The sequence below is a fragment of the Felis catus genome, chromosome B2 (genome assembly GCF_018350175.1).
Source record: "Felis catus isolate Fca126 chromosome B2, F.catus_Fca126_mat1.0, whole genome shotgun sequence".
NCBI classification, from domain to species: domain Eukaryota; kingdom Metazoa; phylum Chordata; class Mammalia; order Carnivora; family Felidae; genus Felis; species Felis catus.
In genome coordinates, this window is record NC_058372.1 from 53387507 (window position 1) to 53415188 (window position 27682).

The 27682-nt window shown below is 39.3% G+C and overlaps 1 protein-coding gene across 4 annotated transcripts in view; it reads right to left on the reverse strand.

Annotated features, from left to right (window-relative positions):
• The window catches only part of COL21A1 (collagen type XXI alpha 1 chain), a 248843-nt gene that overhangs the window by 158875 nt on the left and 62286 nt on the right, over window positions 1-27682 (reverse strand). Inside the window, exon 1 of one of the 4 annotated variants that reach the window (XM_045057677.1) lies at window positions 15977-16413. The exons of 1 other annotated variant lie outside the window; for it this stretch is intronic. The gene's annotated coding sequence lies outside the window, so the exon portion shown is untranslated. Of the gene's footprint in view, window positions 1-15976; window positions 16414-27682 lie in introns of those variants that run through there. 2 more of the 4 variants (XM_045057675.1, XM_045057674.1) reach the window with 2 other exon arrangements.

The following is a 27682-nucleotide window of genomic DNA, read 5'->3' on the forward strand; positions in this document are numbered from 1 at the left end:
AATCCCTGCTATATAAGACTAGTGTGTTAAAGAGAATGAATTATAGGAGGTGATACTGTCATTAAATATTTATAAAAATTCTTGCAGAAAGGAGCCCTAACAGGGATCACAACACACAAACTCAAGATCGTATTATTACTATATAATTTCCCCCTACAATGCAAGATACTCATGACTTGGGAAACTCTCATAACTCACTGCTCACTCTGAACTTGGTTGGTTCCGTTCTCTTATAGAGATTTTCAAATTCAATCGTCTAAAGCAGAAACAGCTGCACTGGACTTTGTTCATGCTGGAAAACTGACATTTCTCTAGCAAGTGCCAAGTGCAGTCTCAGAATTACAGTATGTCAGACTTTATCCAAAAGGAGATGCTCTTATTTTCGTTCATCATCCAAATGTTGTTCAGAAGAAATTGCAAACAAGATCCCTGAAGTCATATTAACCAGTGTCCCAAAGGAACAATTATGGCTGTCCACATATTGTTTGGTCCAAAATATTCATTTCATAGCAGAAGTAGTAAAGCAGGTACCAAAATGAGTTCTTCTCCTTTCAACAATTACAGGTGTTTTAGAATATTGTCAGATTAGCACTGAACATGATGTCTTCACAACTCCATGCCCTATACTGCTGCGAAGGTCAGAGGAAACATATTACTCAGAGCTAAAAGAAAAAGTATTCTCAGAGCAGGAGGAGGAAAAGTTCCCAGAAAGAGATAGAGTAGGAAGTGATTTGCACGAATGAGGAAGAACAAATGGCCTGTTGGACATTATTCAACTCTTTTCCATTTGTATCCACAGGAAGCCCTGAGTATGGGCTCTTAGACTGAATTGGCAAAGCAATTTCAGGTAAATTCCCCACTAGCAAAACCAGAGAGAAACAGGAAAAAGCCATGTCCAGAAGAGATTAGAATGCCCAACTCCACAATCATTAGAGGCAAGCTATGGCAAACGGGACAAAAAATCCATATGGTAGTAAATACAAAATCACAAACACAAAGATATGAACAAATATTCAATAAAAACTATCATCATCATAGAGGAAGATACAAAAATAGAAAATATAGTAACTAACACCCATAGAAAGAGTTAATACAGTCAAAAGACAACTGGCTTAAATGTACTTAATATATTCAAAAGTATATGTGAGAATATTTGACTATGGACATTAATATATTGAGAGATACCTGAGATAACGGAAGAGGAAAGGAGTGAAACAGAAAATCAAGTGAAAGAATTCTACCAAGTTACAATGCAAAAGGACACTAATTTTATAAAATATTAAAAAAGAATTTTCAGAAGGAAAAAAATTAAAAGACATATGAAGAAATAATGGAAGAAAAGCTTTCAGAGCTAAATAAAGACCTGAATCTTCAGACTTAAAGTGTCTCACAAGTTACAAATTGCTTGAATGTGGGGGGAAAAAGACCTCTTTTAGACACATACTGGTGAAATATCATAATTCAAAGGATAAAGAAAAAAATCTTAAGTGTTTTTATGGAGTGGGGGAGAGAAGAAATAGAGAGGATATTTATTTGCTCTCTCCAAAAAAAATTACTAGGGGATAAACAAAATTAAGAGCTAGTTGTAAGATGTAATTTTTTTTTTCACTTAAAAGGATTTGCCCCTGGGGCGCATGGGTGGCCCAGTCGGTTAAGCATCCAACTTCAGCCAGGTCACGATCTCGCGGTCTGTGAGTTCGAGCCCCGCGTCAGGCTCTGGGCTGATGGCTCAAAGCCTGGAGCCTGCTTCCGATTCTGTGTCTCCTTCTCTCTCTGCCCCTCCCCCATTCATGCTCTGTCTCTCTCTGTCTCAAAAATAAATAAATGTTAAAAAAAAAAATTAAAAAATAAATAAAAAAATAAAAAAAGGATTTGCCCCCTACCCCTAACATTCCTCCAAGTTAAACTTCTGTCTAAAATTATTACTGAAAAAAAATTAATAATGTGCTAGAAATACAAGCTCTCAAACTGGTAGCTGTTGGGGAGTGGGAGATGGAGGGTGGCCAAGATGATAGAAATCATGTACATAAGTTATCTGAGGGAGGGGAACAGATACTAACTAGCTATTAGTAGGAAAATATGCTTTAATTTATATAAAGAAATAGAATGATAACTATTATTATATAAACAGGAATATAATTTCCAGAGATAACTGGTAAGGGAAGAAAAGGAAACAAATTTAATTCCAAACAAAGACAGAAAAAATAACAGTAATAATTATAATCAAGAACAAGAAAGCATGATAAAGACAGAAAACGAAGGAAAATGCAAAGAAAGAGTCCAAACATTTTAGCAATCATAAAACGTGTAATGGGTTAAATTTAGTATTTAGCATTTAGAGGTTTCAAATTGTAGGTGTTTTTTTTTTAAGGTCCTCCTGCATGCTGCTTACAAGAAACCCACCTACAACATGTGTTAAGTTCCAAGAATACTTCAAATCAAACTCACCTGTACTTCTTTGATGGGAGTACTAAGGTGACATCAGAAGAATACTGTGCTCAAGAGATTACAAAAATGAAAACAAATTAAATCTAAGCTTAATATAAAACAAAATGGCTCCCCAACGGAGAGTAACACCTAATGCCAACATGGTAGAAGGTTTCTAGTGATGGTGTTTAGAATTCTGCCACTTCCAGTTAATTGGTTACTGTAATTTGGGTAAGAGCACGGATGACCTGCAAATGAAAATTCCAAACAAAGCAGAGCTAAGAAAGACCTCTGGATGAATGAATAAAAGACTTTGGATTTAAAAAGATCACTCCTGGATAAATAATGGACCAACTGCCACAAGACAAAATTCAAAAGAAACACAAAAAAAATCCTGGGCTCCAAAATCTGGAGTGTAGAAGGCTCAGTAGGAATCTGTTGGCCTCACAGCTGGAGGTCCAAATAGACTAAAAGGTCTTAATTAATGGTAAACTGAAGTCATTATTGTAAACTGGCTGCCAACAATTAGTTTGCTCTTGGGCTACACCCTTTCTATTCAGCAACCAATGGTCAGATAGAATCAAGCTTCAAGTGTGTCTAGAGAAGGCTGAGGAGACTGGAGATGTAACTGCAAACAACTACAAAAAAGCAGCAGTGTCAGAAATCTGATGTTTCACTTTGTTAGAAATAAGCCCGTCAACCCAATCAAAGGAGGGACACAGAGACTTGGAGCACAGCCAAGCCAGGCTTTTATCACCATTGTTGCAAGAGTGGATGTCTGAGGGACAGGCACACTCTGGGCAGTTACAGCAGACAACTTATCTCCCAGCAAGCAAGTCCCTCCCCTGATTCCTCATTGACTGAGTACTACAGAGGTTACAGCCTTACCCAGACATGGCCTGTGCCCATATAAGGCAAAAAGTAGTCTGATTGGAACAAGTCTACATTCCCTGAGGTGACACAGACACTTCAGTTCTTTGGCACATGCTCATTGCAAAGCCCATGAAAATAAGCCCGCAAAAGGGAGAGGTGAAGAAGAACCAGAAGTGCAGTATCCAGGGGTTTGGGATGCCAAGGGGTGGGGGGCAATTCATACATATTTCCAATAGGTTGTAAATCTACTGTTAACTAGACGGCTCAGCTTTTATTTGTATTTCTGAAAATGAATCATCTCCCTTACTTCTCATAAGTTGTCTTCAAATACTGGCAAGGCTGCCACGTGGAAAAGAAATTAAGATTCTCCCTGTCACTCCCAGAGTACGGAATTAGGACCAGTGCCTGGAAACTCCAGGAAGGAAGTTTTCAGTTTAATTTTAAAAAGTTTTTAATAAATGGAGATGTCCCTCAAACTGAAAATTTCCCATCACTAGACATGTCTGGAATTGGACAATACTCAGTAGGTATGCTACAGGGATAAGCATTACTGGTATCAACAGCATTTATACTGTAAATGATTATTTTTAAGATAATTTCCAAACCTATGATTTATGTTGACTGGGGTGTGTATCTAAACTGAATCATTTATCCAAACTGCACCATGCTTCTAGAAGCAGGTTCTATGAAGCACATCATGACAAAAACAGACCACACCGTCCACAGTGCCTACCACCAGTATTAGACCATTTAGAGCTCCATTACAGTTTTATTTTGCCTCCTAAAAATTATACTTGAAATAGTCCATCTCCAAATGGTATCATAAGCAACCTGGGGTCATGATCAACATCAATCTATTAGGTGCCCTGGTAGCCACTGAAATTAAACTTGCTGACTCATCACTTCTCTTGTTTTGGGTTGTTGTTGGGTTTTTTTCCTCTTCATATAGCACATAGTCAATGTTTTTATAATCAGCAACATGTCCTTGTTGTGAAAATAATGAAATACACAGGAATGGTTTCCTTGGGAGTTTCTATATCTTCCCTCCCCCTTGATATATCAAAATTGCTGCACTTTTCCATTTAAAACTTCCCAACTCCCTAGTGAGAATCACGGATACAGAAACTGAAACCCATTCTTGTGGATTTTGCAGGTAATAAAATACACCTTGTTCCTTTCTCCTTTTACCTTAGAACATACCGATAGATGGCTCTGAGAAAACAGAAATCCCAGAAGATTTTTAAGAGAGAAAAATCAAAACATATAGTTCTTTAGAGTCTAGAGTAATAAAGATTAGCAAAGTCTTGCACTCAAGAGAAGCAAGGCTACATGTCCTCATCACTAAGGTCTGGAAACAGTACAGTGTATAAGTGGATTCCTTAGGATACTGGCTAGACCAGCCTTTCTAAGAATTTGAAGTACAAAAACAATGAAATAAACAGTAAAAACTTTCTCCTACAGCTCACTTGATGATAAATGCTCATCTTTGAAGATAAACTGGAAGACAGGATGAAGTAGAAAGTGTACACACATTTATTTTTTAAGTCATTAGTACTTAAGTTTGAAAATGTAAAATTATCTTTGTTTCTCTAGTCTTACTTAGGCTGCTTTAGGCTCAAAGTTCAGAAACATGGCAGGTTCCTAGAAGGGAAATTTCAGATTCAGCTTGGCAGCCACATCCAAAATGTTTAAACGCACAAACTCATTGCATTACTCAAACTTAGTATTTAATAATGTAATACGTCTGGCCAAAAATTGTCCAATGTGAAATTGCACTACCCAGCTAAAAATTAAAAACATTTAGAGGTATAGTTAAGGAAACACAGATGCACAAAATGGCTTTAACTATTCTATATCGGTAACTGGCCATACATTTAATTGATTTAAAATGAATTAAAGATCAAAAATATTCACATTTTCAAAAAAAAAAAAAAGAGGTTAGAGTGGAAGAGAGCCAAAGCATAAGAGACTCTTAAAAACTGAGAACAAACTGAGGATTGATGGGGGGTGGGAGGGAGGGGAGGGTGAGTGATGTGTATTGAGGAGGGCACCTGTTGGGATGAGCACTGGGTGTTGTATGGAAACAAATTTGACAATAAACTTCATATATTGAAAAAAAACATCAAAAATATTCACATTTTCTTCCAGGGTTCTGACATGTATAGCCTAAAAATAATTGATTCTGATCTCCCAGTGCCTCCCTAACTTTCCTCTGTCAGGACTCAGTCAGTTGAATTCAATTAATCATGGGGGTTTTTTTGTTTTTGTTTTCTGGTCTTTTTTTTTTTTGGTTTGGTTTTTCATTTAATAGACTAAGTATTAAGTCCAAATACTTTGCAGAAACCTATGTATATCATATATGTAGAACTCACCACGGTTCTGAGAACATAGATCCAACTACAGATGCTAATAGTAAACTTTCAGACTAACAGGTCTAGTGGGGGCAATTAATACACGAATGCAAATAAAACAACCTTCTTAAAGGACCCTACTGTAAGCAGCAATAAAACAGGGTGAGGGGCTTTGTGATGTGATGTCCAAAGCATCCATGGGGAAATTTGCTAAGAGAATACGAGTCTTTGAGGACAGGGATCGTGTCTCATTTATTGCTACATCAATAAGATCTAGTTTAAACTACAGAAAGAAGTAAAAAATATATTTTCCGTGTGGATGGATTAATGCATTTCCTATACAAATGCACTGAAATCCAGGCTGCAACAGTACAAAGGCACCTGGCTGACAAAGCAAATGGATACTCAAATCCAGGGCTACACCTGCCCATTGAAATGGCTGTCTTCTAATTTTCACAAAGCTGTGATAATGGGCTATCTATGGCCCTGACCAAAGAGATCTCTGTAATTGGTAAATCCAGGAGCTCGTCACAAACCACCTCTAGCTGCAAACAAGACTTGAGGATACCCTCAATCCCATGAAACCACCATAGTGACCTTCTGGGACTGTGCCATCTAGCAAAGAAGGACAGTCTTGCAGACTCTAGATCAATACTCACAGTCAAAAGGTGTTGCTCTCAAAGGCCTCTGTTACTGCTGCTAGTGCACTGCCAGCTTCAGGAGACTCCATCCCCTGCGTCCACACTTTCCTCTCCCCCATCCCAACATGGACAATGGCAAAAATCTACATGTGCCTCTTCATGACCCAGGTTGTACAGAGGATATTTTCATCGAAATTAGTAACATGTTTTCCAAAAGATAGATATCCAAGTCCCAAGTGTGATAAAGCTGAGAAGCAGGGAGAATACTATACTTAGTGTAACAAATTTGAGTTAACTTGAGTACTTTTTATCTGCCAGGCACTATGCTGAGGTGTTTATTTGAATTATTCCATTTAACCCTCCTGACCACACTAGGAAGTAGGTCCTATGCTCCTGACTTGACAGAAGGGCAAATTAAGCTTTACAAAGTTAAATACCAAGCACAAGGTCACACAGGTGCTAGGTGTCAGGGACACGACTACACAACACCCATGATCTCAGAATATTCTTTGGGCCTTCACAAGGAGTAATAAACTGATATTCTGCTGTTACAAAAACATTCTTTGTCATTTTAGCCATGCTTTACCATCTGTAATTCGTAGTAAAGCCATGCTTTACCGTCTGTGTCTTGTTTTTAAAAGCATATGTGGCACAATATGTACTTTATGAATTACAAGAACATAAACTAATCACACTGTAATATCATCTCTCATCTGTATGAGAATTCCAAATTACAATTTCAAGTGTTTCCATCTATAAGTCATTAGGCATTCATTTTTGCATTATAAAAGTAACACACGTATATTAAAAAATAGACAAAACACAGAAAAGCAGAAAGAAAATACCATTCTACCAACCAAACGCAACTGTTAACGTTTTGAGAAACAGGCAATTCAGAGCTCAAAAATATAATTTCATTACTCATATAAACCTGATTTCCCCACAAACCCATAATTCAGAATCAGGAAAAAAAAATGTTTTCAAGTGTTGACAAGACCAATTTCTTTAAATATAATCCCTACATGGAGGCCGAAGAAAATTTTGTTTAGCCATCATGAAAAGGCATTTACAATTTTCTTGAAATAAAAAGATCTGTTATCTCATTATTCCTCGTCCACTGTTGTCCATCTTCAGTGAATACTGAAAAAGCATGTTCATAGAAATTTTAGAAATGCATTCTACATTTCCCAGTAGACTAATTTCCTAAAGGATTCTATCCCACGTTAACTTAAACTCTATATATAGATGTCCTACGCTGAAATTCTTTACATGCCCCATGATGGCCTCAAACGGTGTTTTGGTATGTAAAAACACACAAAGAGCACAATGAAAGACTTTACAATCACACCTGCCCAGTTGTCCCTTACTGTAGGCTCTTCCAAGCTACTAGCTTTCAGGGAGTTGGTGGCAGGCTGGGATGAGAATCCAGGTTTCCCATTTCCTGGTCTAGGGCCTTCTTGGGAATAGTAAGAGCATTTATTGATTTAGTATTTGACGTGTAAGTATTACTATTACTGTTTAAATGGCGGTATAGAAACGACACATAACTTAGACAGTAGGTACCTACTTGGCCCACTTACATACTACTCACCTGCTTGCTTCCATTAAATAGATAGACTTTGAACCACAAAAGGCCCCGAATAGCCAAAGGAATTTTGAAGAAGACCAAAGCAGGAGGCATCACAATCCCAGACTTTAGCCTCTACTACAAAGCTGTCATCATCAAGACAGCATGGTATTGGCACAGAAACAGACACATAGACCAATGGAATAGAATAGAAACCCCAGAACTAGACCCACAAACGTATGGCCAACTCATCTTTGACAAAGCAGGAAAGAACATCCAATGGAAAAAAGACAGCCTCTTTAACAAATGGTGCTGGGAGAACTGGACAGCAACATGCAGAAGGTTGAAACTAGACCACTTTCTCACACCATTCACAAAAATAAACTCCAAATGGATAAAGGACCTAAATGTGAGACAGGAAACCATCAGAACCTTAGAGGAGAAAGCAGGAAAAGACCTCTCTGACCTCAGCCGTAGCAATCTCTTACTCGACACATCCCCAAAGGCAAGGGAATTAAAAGCAAAAGTGAATTACTGGGACCTTATGAAGATAAAAAGCTTCTGCACAGCAAAGGAAACAACCAACAAAACTAAAAGGCAACCAACGGAATGGGAAAAGATATTTGCAAATGACATATCGGACAAAGGGCTAGTATCCAAAATCTATAAAGAGCTCACCAAACTCCACACCCGAAAAACAAATAACCCAGTGAAGAAATGGGCAGAAAACATGAATAAACACTTCTCTAAAGAAGACATCCGGATGGCCAACAGGCACATGAAAAGATGTTCAGCGTCGCTCCTTATCAGGGAAATACAAATCAAAACCACACTCAGGTATCACCTCACGCCAGTCAGAGTGGCCAAAATGAACAAATCAGGAGACTCTAGATGCTGGAGAGGATGTGGAGAAACGGGAACCCTCTTGCACTGTTGGTGGGAATGCAAATTGGTGCAGCCACTCTGGAAAGCAGTGTGGAGGTTCCTCAGAAAATTAAAAATAGACCTACCCTATGACCCAGCAATAGCACTGCTAGGAATCTATCCAAGGGATACAGGAGTACTGATGCATAGGGCCACTTGTACCCCAATGTTCATAGCAGCACTCTCAACAATAGCCAAATTATGGAAAGAGCCTAAATGTCCATCAACTGATGAATGGATAAAGAAATTGTGGTTTATATACACAATGGAATATTACGTGGCAATGAGAAAAAATGAAATAGGGCCTTTTGTAGCAACGTGGATGGAACTGGAGAGTGTGATGCTAAGTGAAATAAGCCATACAGAGAAAGACAGATACCATATGGTTTCACTCTTATGTGGACCCTGAGAAATTAACAGGAACCCATGGGGGAGGGGAAGGAAAAAAAAAAAAAACAGGTTAGAGTGGGAGAGAGCCAAAGCATAAGAGACTCTTAAAAACTGAGAACAAACTGAGGGTTGATGGGGGGTGGGAGGGAGGAGAGGGTGGGTGATGGGTATTGAGGAGGGCACATTTTGGGATGAGCACTGGGTGTTGTATGGAAACTAATTTGTCAATAAATTTCATATAAAAAAAAGAAGAAAAGGAGCAAAATAATTAAAAATAATTTTGTAATTTCATAAGAAAAATTATATAATGGTATATAAATAATAAAATAGAGTAAATGACAAAAAAAAAATAAATAGATAGACTTTGAATTAGGTTCCAGGTGCCTCCAATTCCCTGCAAGAATATGAACCCTGCCTCTTCTTTTCACCCCTGCTCCCTCCTCATTCCAAAGAAACCCAAGTAGGAACTCTACCTATACCATTCTAGTGAAGACAGTGACCGTGTCATCCCTGCTTCCCCCAGTTTTTATTTCACTCTTTCTCATTTCAAACCTTAGTCCAAAGGTGCTAACTCACAAGTGTTTTGAACAGAACTGCCAAAGGAGCTATAAAACGGAGAAAAGGCAGACTGCCCAAGGCAAAGGGAAATTTCTCCAGAAAGTGGTGAAGTGCATACATTCTCAGGACCCTAGGTGTTAATCTTCTCCACAGTGCCTCTCTCTAGAATCAACTCTCCCTTCTTGCCAAGATACCCTTCAAATCATATTCAACCCTTTCTAAAGATTGATACATGGTAGCATGTCAAGTGTCAGTCAAAAATGGCTGAAGAAACTAAGCGACACATCAGGCAGTGACTGATTATTCTAAATTTAAATCAGAACTATTTTTGTATTATGCATTTTTTTCACTTATAGAAATTTACAAAATGTTATTTTTATATAATAAATTGAAGGGAGTTTCCCACGAAAGAAAGAAAGAAAGAAAGAAAGAAAGAAAGAAAGAAAGAAAGAAAGAAAGAAAGAAAGAAAGAAAGAAAACTGCCAATTGGCTATTTATAGACTTACTAAACTGAACTCAGCAACTTCTAAGAATCCCCCTAGGATAGCCAAGCACAGGGTGAGTGCTTGATCATTATTTGATGACTGGCTGAACACTTACAAAGAATGTCCCTGTCGTAATATTCTATTTAATTCTGGATACTACTGGAAAACACAGGCCTAGACATATCCCACAAAGTGGAATCAAATTCTCTTCCTAATAAAGTAGCAAAAAACATATAAATAGGATTTTGTATTTTTGAAAGTATTTCAAAAGTTGTTTCAATCATTGAATCATCTATGGATTTGAAAGTTATAACACTATGACACCTACATTCTGGTGTTTATATTTGCCCCAACAGTGTAATAAAACATTTAAAAACTAAATTTCCAAAGAATATTTTTAGAACAACTTTCTAAAAGCTCAAACTTCACTAGAACCTCCTTTTACTTTGGATTTAAAAAAAATTGTTGGTCCTTTATCTTTTCTTCTTGCCACCGATAACTCTAAAAACAGTTAACAAATAGCATAACTTTGCAATCATGGCTGAATTGACCTAGATCAAAACAACACACACAAATCAAAACAAAAACTAAACACTGAATCAAACACAAGCAACTGGCAGGATTCCCAGAAGGTCACTAAACTTGGACTTGAGAAAATTGTCAACGTTTCCTGAAATTTTCAAAGATATCTCTGAGTTTTTTCATTAGAAAAACCAAAATGCCAAAGAAACAACAAAGAGAAAAAACTAAATTGAATCATTAGAAAAGACAAACCTAGTAGGAAAAAAATCCTTTTCCCAACTGACAGCTATAAATTTATTAGCTTGGCATTGTGGACATATTGTTTTCTGTGGTTTTCATTAAGAAAATCTTTTGAATAAATAACTCTGAACGCAAACTGGTTAAGTGGGATGGGTAGATCTGTAGCATTCCAAAAGCATTCTCAATCTTGGATTATGTGCCTTTGTCACATCATCTGACTTTTCAGAAGGCAAAGTAGTTGAATGAAAAATGTAGAACACAGGAAATCTGATTTGTTATCCAGTGCTATACACGAGCCTTTCACCAAGAATGATGCCTCCAAGCCTCCGTTTCCTCTTTATATTACAAAAATTATAATACCCTTTAGCATTCTAAAAATTCTATGAGTACCTGGGAATCCCACGGATATTAATGTGTGATGTTACAGAACATGTTAAGAACATGATTACTCCTTTTCACAGTACATTAACCCAACTGATTATTTTTTAAATCAGCTTGGGCACCAAAACTCTAAAAAAATCTCCTCAGGTGATACCAACGTGCAGTCAAGCCTGGGAACCAGTGGGTTAAAGCAGGGATTCTCAAAGTGTGGTCTTTGGCCAGCAGCAAAAGCATCTGGGAACTTTTAGAAATGGTATTCAAAATCTTGTATTATTTTCTGAGAAACTTGAAGTACTTCACTTATTATGAAACAAATTCTCCCACTATTTAATACAGAAAAGCCATCACATGAACATAACCTATACTATTTTTTTCTTAGGATCCAATTTTCAGAGGTAAAAACAGAAAAGAGAGCTGCCACTTAAACCATTCATTAATTCCAAGACAAAATAACAGTAAATTCTTATTAAGCATTTACTAAGCGTCAGGTTTATATATGCTAGCTCATTTACTCCATACAACCCTGCTGAGGGAGGTAGTGTTTCCCCAATTTTACTAATGAGGAAACAGATGCAAAAAATAAAGGTATATAACTTATCCAAGTTCAAACAACTAATAAGTGGCTAGGCAGCATGGCCGAACAGTGTCCTCAACCATAAGATGGAGAAGAAAGTTAGGGAACTCAGCCTCCATGTCTGATTCTGAGTGAGACCGGATCACGTGCCAGGAATAAACATTCCTCCTTTGTTTCTCACAAGAATGATAATGAATCTAGCTAAAGAATTACTACTGCATGCTAAGAAATATAATCCAAAGATAATAAATACAAAGTAAAACAGAGATCCATTCCAGTGATGTGTTTTACTCACAAGACTTTCATGATTGGCCTTCATAGTAAAACCAACCACTTTGGAACAAAATAGGCCCCTGAAACCCAGTAAATGAATGCCAGGTACCTCTCATCAAAACCCTTCTCTAAGTGAGCCAGGTTATGTAAACCAAATGCAATTAAGCTAGCCTCTCAAAGAGGATCTCTGCTCCAGTCCTTATGCCTAAAAGTTGAGAATCCTAAAATCACCGTGGGGGCACTGCAGCAATGATCATTCCTAATTGGCCACTTACCACAAGGAGTGCTGCCATATCCTGTCACTGCAAATTGCGACATCACAGGCTCTCTTGGTTCTTCAGATAAATTATCCAGAACACATAATTTGATTACTGGAAGTTTGAATTTTCTTCCACATGCCCTTCATTTTCCCCATCAAGAGATGTGCGTCTGATCTCTCCTCCCACCCCCACAGCTACTTCTCATCTCATAATGAGTGAAACAGAACACTGTACTTCTATGAAATTGTAATGACATTTACCAACATTAAGTTCTAATTATATTCAATTTAATAACATTCAATTGTAATTTCAAAAGTATCCTAATAAAGACCTGATTTCGCAAATGAAGGAGTTACTAAGATGCTTATGTGCTGGAACCTCCATTGCAGTTTAGTCTTCCAGAAGAAACATAAGATTCGTAATAGGCAGGTACTGTTAGGTGTGAGGGTGGAGTAATAAAGCAGACGCTGGCCACACCCTCAGAGCCACCCCAAGGGTTATCATCCACACCTTCAGAGCCACTTCTAAGGGCTAAAAGAACAGGAAAGGCCTAGCCACAGAGCTGACTCAAAAGTCACAAGGGGACTTCTAAGAGCTGAGAATGAGCACAAAAGGTGCAACTTGCCCATAAGTACCTTTAAGGTCACAAAGAAAGCTCATTAGACACAGTAATAGTATAACCTCTTGCATTCAATGATGCAAGATAAAGGCACTTTAAGTTCAAAATCTAATATTCGCTTTATCCCTGAAATCAAAGGATAATCAAGATTAATTTCCAGGTACAGAATAATCTGGCATCCTTTTTGGAATTGATACCCTATTTTTTCATGAGAACTTTTTGGTCCAGATCAGTTCCAATCAAATACCGAGCAAAGAATTGCTTTTTGTGTATGTGGTTTGAAGCATTCTGAAGTTATTGCAGCTCAGGAGGAAAAGGATTCTTAAATTACCTCACCTCCCCTTTTTGCCAGTTTAGGCCTGTCCTTGCTGTGTCCTCATTTTGCTTTCCCTAATATTGTCTTGAACAAACCTTGATGTAACTGGATAAGGTTTCATTCTATTCTCACTCACAACTACTTAAACACCAGGGGCGCCTGGGTGGCTCAGTCAGTTGAGAGTCCAACTTCGGCTCAGGTCATGATCTCACAGGTCATGGAGTTCAAGCCCCGTGTTGGGCTCTGTGCTGACAGCTCAGAGTCTGGAGTCTGCTTCAGATTCGGTCTTCCTTTCTCTCTGCCCCTCCCCCACTCATGCTCCATCTCAAAAATAAACATTAAAAAAAAGTTTTTTAAATACTGAACAAACACCAGATGGTACTTCTCAACTGGTTCTCTTCAATGCCACAGCATGCCACTTTTAGATGCTCTTTTACCATCTGAATTTTCTTTTGTAAGGAACGATACTGTGGAGGGCCAGAGTTCAAGACTATTTAAATGTGAATGTTAATAGATTATAAAATCCACCAGATGTTGAAATACTTCACCACAGACAGTGAATAAAGACTAGTTGATTTGAAGCTAATCAAGTAAAAAAAAAATCTAGGAAGTTCCATTAAAAACATGCAATAATATTACAAAAATCATTTGAAAATATTCCTGTGTTCACATTCTGGTAAAAAGTAAATACTGTAAATTCTAAGGGTTAGGTTGACATGTGAATACAACATCTAATACAGTATCAACATATTTTTCATTTCAAAAAGTATTTGGGGATTAGGTTTTTTCTTAGTTTGAGTGTGGTGTGTGTATTTCAAGCTAACAAATATTTACTATTTTAAACACTTTAGTATTATTTCATTTAACTTTGACAACAATGTGAGAATTAAAAGTATGCATTATTGTACTACCACAGTCCCCATTTTACAGATGAGGAAAGTGAGGCTCAGAAAAGTTATGCAACCCTCCCAGAGCACAGGGAAGCAGAAGAGCACATTTTGAACCTGAGACTTGAGCCTCAAAGCCTCCTGTTCGTAACCACTACCTGTATTTTCCCCAGTTCTCTAAACACAAGCTCGGTACCTGTCCCTTAGCAAGCCTATATACTACAGTCACAAATTCGCACAGCAAATACCAGCTTGGAAAATAAACGTTCTCTGTACAGGATGTCTTGCTACAGTTAGCACTGTGTTCACCACATCACACATGTGCTGGGGCTGGAGTCATGCCTATTCTAGCTTTTTAATCCAATGTCAGATTTTCTAATCCATTTAAGCTTATTTGCAAAGTCATTCTATTTCTGTACTAATGCCTTAGAAACAGCTGGAATCTTTTCAGCCAAAATTTTGAAATCTCAGATCTCTATTAAAAGAAAAAAGGAACCACTTCAGATAATCCAGAGACCTGCAATGCTGAATTCCCTTTCACTCTGGAGAACTGGCATAAATTCCTTACATCTCCAACTGCTTTAAAAAAAGTCCTGTAATGTACACTGATGACAGGGATGATCTGGAATCTTGTCGCTGGGAGCCAAAGATTCATGTTATTACAACTAGAAAACTCCTATGTACATTTCTTCTTTGGCTTCATTTCAACTCTAAGAACATAAAAGTCCTATTCTCCCCTAAAGTATGCAAATTCCACTATGTCAAAATTGCTCAAGATGATAGCTAAGTCTCTATACCCTTTATAGGATCCTCCAAAGTTCCCAGTATGATTTTTTTTTTCAATATGGGTAAAACCCTACCAATGCATACCTCGGATTTTCCGAAAAGTATGGTTTCCTTCTCCTTCTGTGGAGGGGAATCTGCAGGTGTTTGCCCTTAACTGAGATCCAACCCAATAGTTCTCAAAAGCAAGCAAATGCTAGCATCACCTGGAGGACTCAAATAACACAGAGAGCTAGGCCCTACTTTGAGAGTTTCAGTCTGTGCCCTAAAGTGTCCCTTCAAGTTCCCAGGTGAGGCTCCTGCTGCTGGCCAGAGATTACACTTTGAGAACCACTGCTTTAACTCACTGGTTTCCAAACTATTCCACGTGGAAATCACCTGAAAAGAGTTCGGTTTTTGTTGTTGTTGTTGTTGTTGTTGTTTAATGTGGACGCCCCAAGCCCCACTCCTAGAGACTCTGATTTAATTGGCCTGGGGTCCTGCTCAAGCACCAAGTTTGTGAAGCTCCCCCACGCGCGCGTACAGCGCAGGAATCTTCAAGAGCCTCTGGGCAGCGTCCTGCGCGTTCAGCCACGCTCCCGGCGCGCCACGTGTGGACGCCACCGCCTCTTCCAAGGGAGACGTTGGGCTTAGGGGGTACCTCACCGCACAGCATTCTTTCTCGGGGCCAAACACCTCGAGGCAGAAATCAGCACCCATCGAACCTCCCGTGATCCGTTAGCACTCGGTAACTTTGCAAGACAAACCCTGACATCCCAGCCTCCAGCCCGGGTGCGGGACTTATCTCTCAGTTCACCAACCGTTTCAGCGCAGGGAGAAACTGTACCCTCAGGCCAACCAAAACGTCAGGCTGCAGCCCCCCTGGAGGGCCAGCAGGGAGAGGGGAGAAGGCAGTGTCACCTTACCTGGCGCAGCGTCCAGGGTCGGGGTGGCGTCGCAACCAGCTGCGTGTTGCACCAAGGGTTCGGAGCGTCCCAGGGAGTGACCTGCCCCAACCGGGACAGAATCTGGGCCGAAGCGGGCTTGCTGCCCTCCACCCGGAGCCCCGTCTCCCCGCAGCGACCAGTGCCGAGTGCCGCGGCTGTGAAGCCTGCTCTCAGCCCCCTGGAGGCGGAGCCCGGGAGATAAGGTTCGCGCTCCCCACCCGCCCCCTTTCCGGTGGGCAAGGCCAGAGGGTGGGTTTTGGATCGCGATCTCCAAACTAGTGGAACCCTGGTAGAAACACGCTCAGTTAAAATCCTGCCAGGACCAGAAAGTAGACGACTGGAGGGGCGGACTGAGGGACTCCCCGGGAAGCGGGAAGGTTAAAGGCGACTTTCAGAGGGTGAGAGGGCAAAAGCACCAAGGGAGCGAGGACCTGGGGAGCGTCGCCTGCACTCATCAGAGGTGGCCTGCCTCTCTTGGCCCTTGAGAACGGCCCCCAGGGGTCGCCAGGGTTAGTCACCCTGCTCCGCCCTGCAGCTGACTGTTGTACCTGTCTTTGACCTAAGGTAACAGCTACCAGAACACTTGAGGGGAGTTCACTTTCACATAGGTAGGCGGTTGCCTTTGCGGACCTAAAAGTTACAGGAAGTCCTGGAACAAGGTGACTGCCTTTGTGACAATAAAGGAATACTCATTTGTTCTGTCCATTACTCACAGAGCGCAAGAAAGTTCTTTCACTGTCCTGTGTTTAGAATTCCATTGTGCCCTGGCTCCCTTTACCCCCCTCACCTGTCACTCTCCCCACTTCTCACACTGCTTCCCCACCCCCATGTGGCCTGCTTGCCACCAGTGTGTTTTTCAGTTCCTGCTTCTCTTCATTCAGGTATCACATGCCTCTTCCAGACAGTCCTTCCTGAACACTATAGCCAAACGAAATTCACACAACCATTCACATTCCCCAACCCCACTTTATTTTCAACAGATTACTCACCACTCTTTGAAATTGTATTATTTGTTCTTTTGTTTTGCATCCGTCTCAAGGTAAGCTCTATGAGCGAGAATTGGTTTTGTGCCTCACTTTCTGCATCTACAACAATACTTGGAACATAGTAGGTGCTCAGCAAATATCAACTGAATGAATGTGTGAACTAATTTATCTCCAGGGGAGAATGTTCACAAAGAAATGCCTTCCTTCAATAACTGAATCCTAAATTCAGGTCAGATACAAACATCTTGGGAGAATTGTCATTTTCTGCATTTCTTCACTTATTCATTTATACATTCATGTTATAGTCCATTGGTATGCAAATATGTTTCTTCCTAGGTCATATCAATGAAAACATAACAATTTCCCAATAAGGAGACATAGATAGCAGCTATATATATATATATATATATATATATATATATGTGTGTGTGTGTGTGTGTGTCTGTGTGTGTGTGTATATACATATATATATAGCTGTAATTATCTGGGGACATGTTCAATGACTTCTTAGATTCTCAAAGCATGACCCTCTGCTTTTCATGTATTAAATGGTTAAAAGCTTTCCATGTATTCCCATGTCTACATCTCCAACCCACGTCTCTTTCTCCAACTTTTAGCTGGACATCTTTATTTGTATGAATGACAAGCACTTCAAATAAAATGTGGTCAAGCCTGAGTTTATTATCTTTGTTTTCCTCTTTAGAAACCTGCTCCTCCTCTCTGCCTTCTTGCCTTTCTCAAAGTCACCACCAGTCATCCAATTGCTCAAGCTAAGACTTTGCCTCAGTCTTCACTCTAAAGTAAATATGACCCTCTCCTGATTAAAACACTAACATGGTTTTCCTTTGCTCTTAAGCTCTGAATTCCTTAACGTGTCTCCACGACTTTTCTCCACACTTAGGACTTGCCGCTTCCTCTCCACCTTCTCACCCCCTTATCCTTGAAACACTAGCCATACTTAACTTCCGCTGCCTCAAACCCTCCGTGCCCAGACTTCTGACTTTCAGAAACTCTGAAATAATGCATTTGTGTCATTTTAAGCTGCTAAGTTTTGGAGAATTTGTTATGTGACAATAGAAAACGAATACGGTGACCATAAACCCAGATATTCTAGCAAAGTCTGAATTCCCTGGGCTATTTTCTCGAATAATATTAATTAGATATTAAAAATAAATTATTGGGGCGCCTGGGTGGCGCAGTCGGTTAAGCGTCCGACTTCAGCCAGGTCACGATCTCGCGGTCCGTGAGTTCAAGCCCCGCGTCAGGCTCTGGGCTGATGGCTCAGAGCCTGGAGCCTGTTTCCGATTCTGTGTCTCCCTCTCTCTCTGCCCCTCCCCCGTTCATGCTCTGTCTCTCTCCCAAAAAAAATAAATAAACGTTGAAAAAAATTTTTTTAAATAAAAATAAATTATTGTATTCCTCAATAAATACCTTATTTATTGGGGCCCCTGGGTGGCTCAGTCAGTTAAGCATCCGACTTCAGCTCAGATCATGATCTTGCAGTTCGTGAGTTCGAGCCTGGCATGCTGACAGCACAGAGCCTGCTTCGGATCCTCAGACTCCCTCTCTTTCTGCCCCTCCCCAGCTCATTCTCTCTCTCTCTCTCACTCTCTGTCAATAAATAAGTAAACTTAAAAAAATATTTATTATTTAATTTTTATTTGCTTAATAAACTTATTTATTATCTATTAAATACTTTAAGACTTGTCCATAAACATGTAAATTTAAAATTTAGAAAATAGAACATGCTTGCCAAATAAAATTTCCCAATTTTTGTTTTAGGACATTATTGTATCAAATCTATAATATAGCCTCTTCCTCCTCGGTAACAGAGAGCTTAGTCATAGATCCCAAAACCAGAACAGAAGATACCAAAAAAATCCTTCATTTCCTTTACAGTCCCCTTTATCTCATCTTGGCCCCATCCAAACCCAGAATATGGATATAGAAGGAAATGTGTTACAAAAAGATTGCCTATAATTGATATACTGCTCTCTTAGAAATGCCTTCTGCCCTGACTATTCAGGGCTTAATCCTGCTCAAGCCAATAATTTTTCCTGTTTTCCAGAAGAATAAGCCTATATTATTGCATTTTAAAAAAAATCTCAAATTTGCAACAGCTAAGACATATTTAACCAATCTACCACAGCTGAGCCACACAGCGACAACTAAAAGTCAGTACCATTGAGAAGCAAGTGTCATATCTGTATTGCTCACCATTATATTCCCATGTGAACAATAAACAAATATTTATTGAATGAACAAATTGGCTAATGTGACAAGACCAAGGGAGAATAACATGAGTGTATATACACTGAATGCACTGATGTTGTTCCAAGCATCAGGCTAGTCTTTTGGGATAGAGCTGTGAACCAAACAAGCCCCTGTCTTCCTTCAGAAGTAGCTAAAATCACCCTCAGTTAATGCACCATTCACAAAGGCAGCAGTTCTCCAATACTCTCTCTCGGATTGCAGGCAGGATCATCCCAAGCCAGTCTTACCCTTTAAATCAAAGGCAGGCATGAAGGGAGTGAGAAGTACGATAGGCAGCTTGAAAAGGAAAAGGTGAATTACCTGACAGTCTTGGCGATGCACATCACAGAAAGCAACTCTGGATGCGTTCAACAGCAAAGGAATGTATTAGAAAGATAGTGGCCACAGAAATGATAGGAAGCCTGGAGAATCAGGCTCAGACAAAGACAGACTGGTCGGGCCAAGATTTGTGCAGCGATTACTGCCCAACAGTCCGGTAAAGGCAACACAGCATGAGAAAACAAACTGTGTCTATTCTTCCTGCTCATGCAGCACTCTGCCTAAGACCCAAAGTCCAGAGAGAGAGTCCAGTTAGCCTGGCTTGGGTTCTAAGCCCACTCCCTCATCTGGGGATCTGACAGACCCGAAGCCAGCGGTGGAGAAACATCTCATCCTAGTACACCAGCTGACAACCAGAAACGAAGCATTGTCTGATCAACCTGACCGTAAAATCAGCTGTACCCAGTAGCACTCCTTCAAATGCAGCGTGGACTTAAGTAGTTCCCAAAGTCATGAGGAAATTGCTTGACCAGGTGGCCAACCTTGAAGCAGTTCCCATGTGAGGACTATCCAGGGTGCTAAATGAAGAGGCTTAGGTCACATGCTCCATCCTTGGAGTCAGGAGCGGAGCCGACCCAGGGCCCACAGACTGGAAGAGGGAGATGGCATTTCTTCAGATAGAATCAGGGCTCTGTTAACTAAAAAAGAGGAAACAAACCTGAAAGAAAGGGATATTAAAAAGCAACAAATGTTCACTACATTTACACCTTTTGATGTTCAGGCTCCAAATAAAGTTTTTTCCCAAGTGAAGAGAACCCAAAACCTCATCAGACATGCAGCTCCAAATCCAAGATGTGCATTTTTCTTGGTCAGGTTTACATGGTCCAACAACCATGACTAAATGATAAAATTAACCAATATCAATATTAGAGAGAGAACAAGTAACTTCAATAAAGACCCCCGATTGGTTAAAAAAAAAAAGAGACAGAGAGAGAATAAAATATATACCACCACTACTGTCAATATATCCTGCTAAGCAGGAACAGCCAAGACTGTTCCACGGAAGAGAAGTAGGTGTCCTGGTCAGCACACTAGTAGCTGCTAATTCTCTCCCAGGAGCATCTCCTTTGATCACTGATCAAAGGACATTGTTGCCAAGGTTGAGGTCTATCTGAGAAGACAACTTCCTTTAAACTCTAGGAGGCTTCTTTCAATTCCTGAGGCTAGAAACTAAAGGTCATTAACTTACCGAGTCATGTCCTCGAATCTAAACATCTACTGAGGATTTCAGTTTCCGGAAAGCAGTTTCAGTGTTCTGACCATCTCCCTAGCCTCCATTTAAGCAATTATCAACAGGAATGTGGGGTGGAGAGTCTTGTCCAGTCTGACCTTTGACTCCAAACAAGAGCCAACTACATTTTTGCAATAAATGTCATTATCCCCTCTGACAATCAGACACTTCATAACAAGAGGTACATGCAAGGGTCCTGGAGAGTAGGCTTCTTATTTCCTTCTGTGGTCCCTACCTTCCTACTGTTGATCCTACAAGCTTTATCATTGGCCAGAGAACTTGGCTTTTCCAACTATCCAAGTCCCCAGAGCACCAGGCTTTATGCCATTTCATTTTATAGGCTGCATTCAGTGACTATAAAAAGGCTTTCTTTCACCCAACTTTTCCTGTTTTTGAAATGAGTTTTAGCTCATGTGTCAATTTCTTCTAGGGTCCTACTAAAATATATCCCCAAAACATCAGTACCTTCACATTCAGTACCTTCTGTGTTTCTGAAAGACACAGATGGTCTAAATCCCAGTTTACTACAGGCTACAGCTTAACAACCTTTCCTCCTATTGCATAATAATGGTGGCCAACTTCCTAGCCCTGGATAGCATCTTTTCCACCCTCCATCCTCCCTTGCCTAGATAATTTTACATTTTAAGCATTGTGACTTGTATCACCCTACTTCTGGCCCCAATTTCTGTATCAATTAGGGCTTTCTGGTTACAAGCACAGAAACTATTTCCAATCTACACAGAAAATGAATCCTTTTGAAATATAGGAGTAGGTCACAGAACGTCTGGAAAACTACATTAGGAAAAGAAGAACCAGACGAAATCACAGATAACAGAACTATTTAGCATGTTTAAAAGGATACCACTGGTGGTAGAAATGAGCTACTTTTCCCATTCATATATTAATCTACTCAATGTATAAAGATAGTGAATTTTATTGGCCTAGGTTGGGTCATCAGTCAACCCCTCAGATTAGGAAAGAACAAGGCATCTAATTGTACTGGCCTACTAAAACTGCCTAGCATGGGGAAGAAGAAATCCACAAAGGAAATCAGGATGCCTGGTACCATAAAAAGAAGGAATGAGTGCTGTGTGTGCAAGACAAAATAAAACAGCTACTATGGAGAAAGGAAAGCTATGCTATTTCCTTAGGACTTTTTCAGAACCAACTGTAGAGACTACTTTCTATTCCTTTCAACACCTACATTCTTGTATCATACACACACTTTGATGGTTAAATCCAAAGGGTTAATATACACTGATTGTATTCTAAGTAGGTATGGCATATAATAGCCCTACCGTGGAAATAACTGGAAAATACTTCACATCCCAAAGGTCCATGATTTTTCAGTAGTGATTCTAACGGTCCCTAGTTTTGGCCCCCATGATAACATTACTGGACCACTCAATCCACAGAACAAATCATCCATACAGACTGGTTTGGGGATGGACAAATGACCCAAATTAAGCCAGGCAGAGATCTCTCTGGAATTGTGGAAGGGAGGGAAAGAGGAGTTTTTGTTGCTTTTCTTGGATTTAGAACCTTAGGGACCATGTAAGTCTGAATCTTCCTAGAAGACTATAACTGAGAATGGAAACAACACAGACATCAACAGAAACACAGGAATAAAGTACAATAAACAGATATCAGTTGAATATCTATATTCAGCCATTACTGAACCTAGTCCTACTTCTAGATTTTTTCCCTTAAGTCAATAAATCCCTCTTTTGTTTAAACCAATTTGAATTGGGTTTCTGTTACTCTCAGTGAGAAGAGTCCTAAACTGAACACTCAAAGCTGAAAGAGCCTTAAGAAAACAGAATGTCAATATAAAATCATTTAGTGTCTATTACTAGGTATTTATCCAAAGAATACAAAAATGCTGACTAGAAGAGGCACATGCGCCCCACTGTTCATAGCAGCACTATCAACAGTAGTGAAATTAAGCAAAGAACCCAAAAGTCCATCGACTGATGAATGGATAAAGTAGATGTGTGTGTGTGTGTGTGTGTGTGTGTGTGTGTGTGTGTGTGTATACAATGGAATATTACTAGGCAATCTAAAAGAATGAAATCTTGCCATTGGCAACAATGTAGATGGAACTAGAGTGTATTAACTAGAGTGTATTATGCTAAGTGAAATAAACTTGTCAGAGAAATACAAATATATGATTTCGTTCACATGTGGAATTTAAGAAACAACAGATGAACATGGGGGAAGGGAAGGAAAAATAAGATAAAAATAGAGAGGGAAGCAAACCATAAGAGACCCTTAAATACAGACAACAAAATGAGGGTTGCTGGAGGCAAGGTAGGTGAGGGGATAGACTAAATGGGTGATAAGCATAAAAGGGGTCGCTTGTTGGGATGAGCTCTGGATGTTGTATGTAAGTGAGGAATCACTATATTCTACTTCTGAAACCAGTACTTACTATATGTTAACTAAATTGAATTATTTAAATAAAAATATAAATTAGTTAATAAATACCATGTTTTGTTATACATGAAAAAAATCATTTTGTATCTTAAATCCTTCTTAAATTTATAGCTTGAGATGCTAAATATCATTGCTTAATATTAGAGCTTGACATCAAAAATGAGTATTTTTATTCCCTTTAAAATTCCAAGATCCCAGGGCACCTGCCTCAGCAGTTAAGTGTCCAACTCTTGATTTCTGCTCAGGTCAAGATCTAGGATTGGTGAGATTGCTACACTGGGCTCTGAGCTGACAGCATGGAGTCTACCTGGGATTCTCTGTCTCCCTCTCTCTCTCTGCCCCTCTCCCACTGTTTCTCTCTCTCAAAATAAATAAATAAACATGTTTTCAAAGTAACAAATGTACATAAAAGCCCAAAAGCTCAAGATAATTTGACTCATATTCTAATTTTGTTGGGTGACCTACAGTTATTATTTCCGAGGGCAGGTTCTCAGATCGAAATGTGAGACACTTAAATCAGCAGGAAAAGTTGCAAAAAAGTACAAATACACCAAAAATGCAGTCAGAAAGAGTTAATTATTCCATTTCATAGCTTCTCTTTTTTTCATTCAGAGTCCCAAGTTCTTCTAGCCAAGAGAACACTGAATGAATTCACATTCCCCAAGGTTTGGGTCACATTTCTTACATTTTTATTTTAGGGCTAAAAAGCAAATTCAACTTCCCTAGATTTAAACCCTAACAGAAATGAGTAACTACCCTATTTCCAGCCAGCTGTGGCAATGATTTCTTGTTAGACCCCTTTCCACAGAAACTTTTCAAAAGATGCTTCATTATGGTTGTTACTGTCAAGATGGAAGAGGCGACTGGCTTTTGTGGTGAAGTCATTTATATACAGGCATCATCAAAAGTAAAAGGAAGATAAATTCTTTGTTGGTTAATTTACTTATGATTGAAATTTTGTATCTAAAGTGAAAGTACATATTCAGTACTGGTGTTCCTTTGAGTTACAGTTAAAAGTTGGAAATAGAGGGGTGCCTGGGTGGCTCAGCCAATTAAGCATCTGACTTTGGCTCAGGTCATGATCTCATGGTTCATGAGTTGGAGTCCTGCACACGGAGTCTGCTTTGGATTCTCTGTCTCCCCCTCTCTCTGACCCTCTCCCACTGTGTTCTCTCTCTCTCTCTCTCTCTCTCTCTCTCTCTCTCTCTCTCTTTCTTTCTCTCTCAAAAATAAATAAATAAACTTTTTTTAAAAAATTGGAAATAGAGGCCTGTCCACAAGGATTCCACAAGTCCCTGAATTCCTTATAGACATGGTTAGTAATGGGCTGGGATAGATTAAAAGATAGAGAGAGAGAGAGAGAGAGAGAGAGAGCGAGCTCACTTCCCATTAACTTTGAAGTCGGCAGTGATATGTATCAAATTACTGTTTCAAGTTCCAATGGATGTGTGAGTGTGCATGTGTATGTGTGGGGAGGGGGGGTAGAATGAGAAATATTTGAAGATACTGAAGTTTTTTAATGTATTTTTCTAAAAATTTTGTATTTTCTAGAAATACTGGTTCTTTAACTTTTCTTAAAGGTCATATTTTATTCCCCTGAGGGTTTGCTTAGCATCACTCTGAGATTGCTTCAAGGGTTGCATAGGACTCTGAATAATAAATAGTTCATACAGGGAATTATCAGTGATAACCACTTGGAGAAGACATCCTACAGTGTTCTGTTTGCTTTAAAAAGGAAAGACAATCCAGGGCACCTGGGTGTCTCAGCCCAGTCATTTAAGCATCTCTGACTCTTGATTGTAGCTCAGGTTTTGATCTCACGGTTCATGAGTTGAAGCCTCACGGCAGGCTCTGTGCTGACAGTGTGGAGCCCACTTGGGATTCTCTCTCTCTCCCTCTCTTTCTGCCCACCCCCCCTACTTGTGTTCTCTTCCTATTTTAAAATAAATAAATACATACATAAATAAAAAAGAGAGATAACCCTATACTGTTTAATTTCCCAAATCATGTTAATAATCCTAGATTTTTTTCTGTCATAATAAGTCATTTATTATCCAACTTACATTTTCCCCCAGGTAAATGGCTCACACTCATTCCCTTACATTTCAGTTCTGTTTAATTCCCAATACTTTGTTTTTATATAAGTCACTTTGACCAGATTTAAGAGAGATTTCATCATATGCCTTATGAAAAATTAGGATGTTGATGAAATGATACCTATGGTCCCTTCCCAGATCTAAAGTGCTTGAACCTCTGTGGGACAGGCAAGCCATAGTCCTAATCAGACATTATAACCTGCATTTTGTTTTCCTACTTCTCATGTTCTCTAAATCAGAGCTAATTGAACAAACTGTATTCTAGATTCATTACTCTCTTTTTCAATTCTGGGTATAATATCTTTCTTTTCTAACCTTCTAGACTTATTGTTGTTCTTAAAAGGGAGAATGTATGTGTACTTAGTGTCTATATAGATTTTGCCCCAGTCTAACTGCACAGAGCCCTGTAAAACTAATCTTTTCTTAAAGACATACATGACTTTTTTCATTAGATGCAATCTCTAGAACTTGCCGTCATAAATTAGGCCACCTGCCTGCCTGACATCGTGTTGTAAAGGAACAGGGAGAGAAATATCTCCCTCTCGCTCTGCCAAGGTTTTTCCCTGGCCAAAAGCATACTCAGGAAGCCTCAGTGAAGCAGCAAAGGGCGGGGATGAATGCCTTGGCTTGGCTGTCTGCCTACCTTGCAGAAATGCCAAGTTATTCAAAAGATCAGTCCCTCTTCTGTAGCAGATTCATCTGCTAGAATCTGTGTACAGGAGAGATGTGGCTTTCCCCTCAGGCATTTCAGGAGCTCAACTTTGATAAAGCCTTTGAGCCTGAATTTGAAAAAGCCACAATGTACCTGATTTAAAAAAAAAAAAAAAAAAAAGGAAAACAACAAAGGTTTAAAGAGAATCCCAGCCCATTTCTCACCATAGCTGGGCTCTGAGAGATGTGATACACAGGGTAATCACAATCGCTATACACTTTCCGCAAATGTGAACTGTGACAATTCTGAGAGGTCTGCTTGGCTCAGCTAAAAGATGAAACCCAAGGTTTTCATCTAGTGACTGATGAATTATAAGGGCATTAGGATTATAGAGTCTCCCTATAAGTTTTTCTGATTATTTTTTGTAAGGACAAGTTACAAGACTCTGGAGTATTTTTAGGAGGCACTTTAACCCATTAAATAGTTGCTGAATAAACATGAAGCTCTCTCGATGCCAAGCAGCCTAAGACCAGGCTAAAATTAAAGCTAATTCAATGGTCTCATATCTCTTTTCCACCCTAGTTACACTCGCCCTGCTCTTCTTTAAGGATCTGGAAAGCTTAGTCTGAGGATGACTTCCAGGGCTTCTGATCTACCCCCTTTATCTCTGGTGGATATAGGAATGTGGACAGAGATGGAAAATATTCATTTCATAGGCATCCATTGTGTTTTCTCTTCAAATACTAGCAGAATGAATCTTACTTCCTGCACTTTCATGTCTAGTGTCCCTAAAAGTTTCTTAATTAAAAGAAATATATTTTCCCTATGAATAGAAAAAAATGAAAAATTTTAGTGTCAAATTAGATCCTTGAAAACGTAACAAGTAAATAGTCAGAATCAGAATCAAGACATCACTTTTATGTAGTGCCAGAAGTAAAGCTTCAAAGAAAAAGAGATTCAAAACTATATCCTCCATGATATAAATTAGTTTCATACTAAGGATGAGTAAAATCTAGACTTCAGATTTTGAAACCTAAATATTTATTTTCTCACTCCACCAACCAAATAACATTAAAATGAGGGTTTTATGGCCCTTTTCAAGGGCAAAGCTATATGCTTTTTAGTCTCACATGAGAGTGAAACTAATAGTGAGTGCTTCCTCATCTGGAGGTAAATATATTGATCAATTGATGGAGAAATAAGTGTGGGCAGGTTCAGTTAGAATTTTAATGTTAAAAATGTTATAAATGAGGTTCATAATAAAATGTAGGTGGCCACAGCGTAGTTTGAAGAGGCAGAGGAGAGAACAGGTGAATTAGAAGATAAAATTATGGAAAAAGAGGAAGCTGAGAAAAAGAGAGATAAAAAATCCAGGAGTACGAGGGGAAATTAGAGAACTAAGTGATGCAATCAAACAGAACAATATCCATATCATAGGAATTCCAGAAGAGGAAGAGAGAGAAAGGGCTGAAGGTATATTTGAACAAATCATAGCTGAGAACTTCCCTGATCTGGAGAAGGAAACAGGCATTGAAATCCAAGAGGCACCGAGAACTCCCTTCAGACGTAACTTGAATTGATCTTCTACATGACATATCATAGTGAAACTGGCAAAATACAAGGATACAGAGAAAATTCTGAAAGCAGCTAGGGATTAACAGGCCTTAACATACAAAGGTAGACACAAAAGGG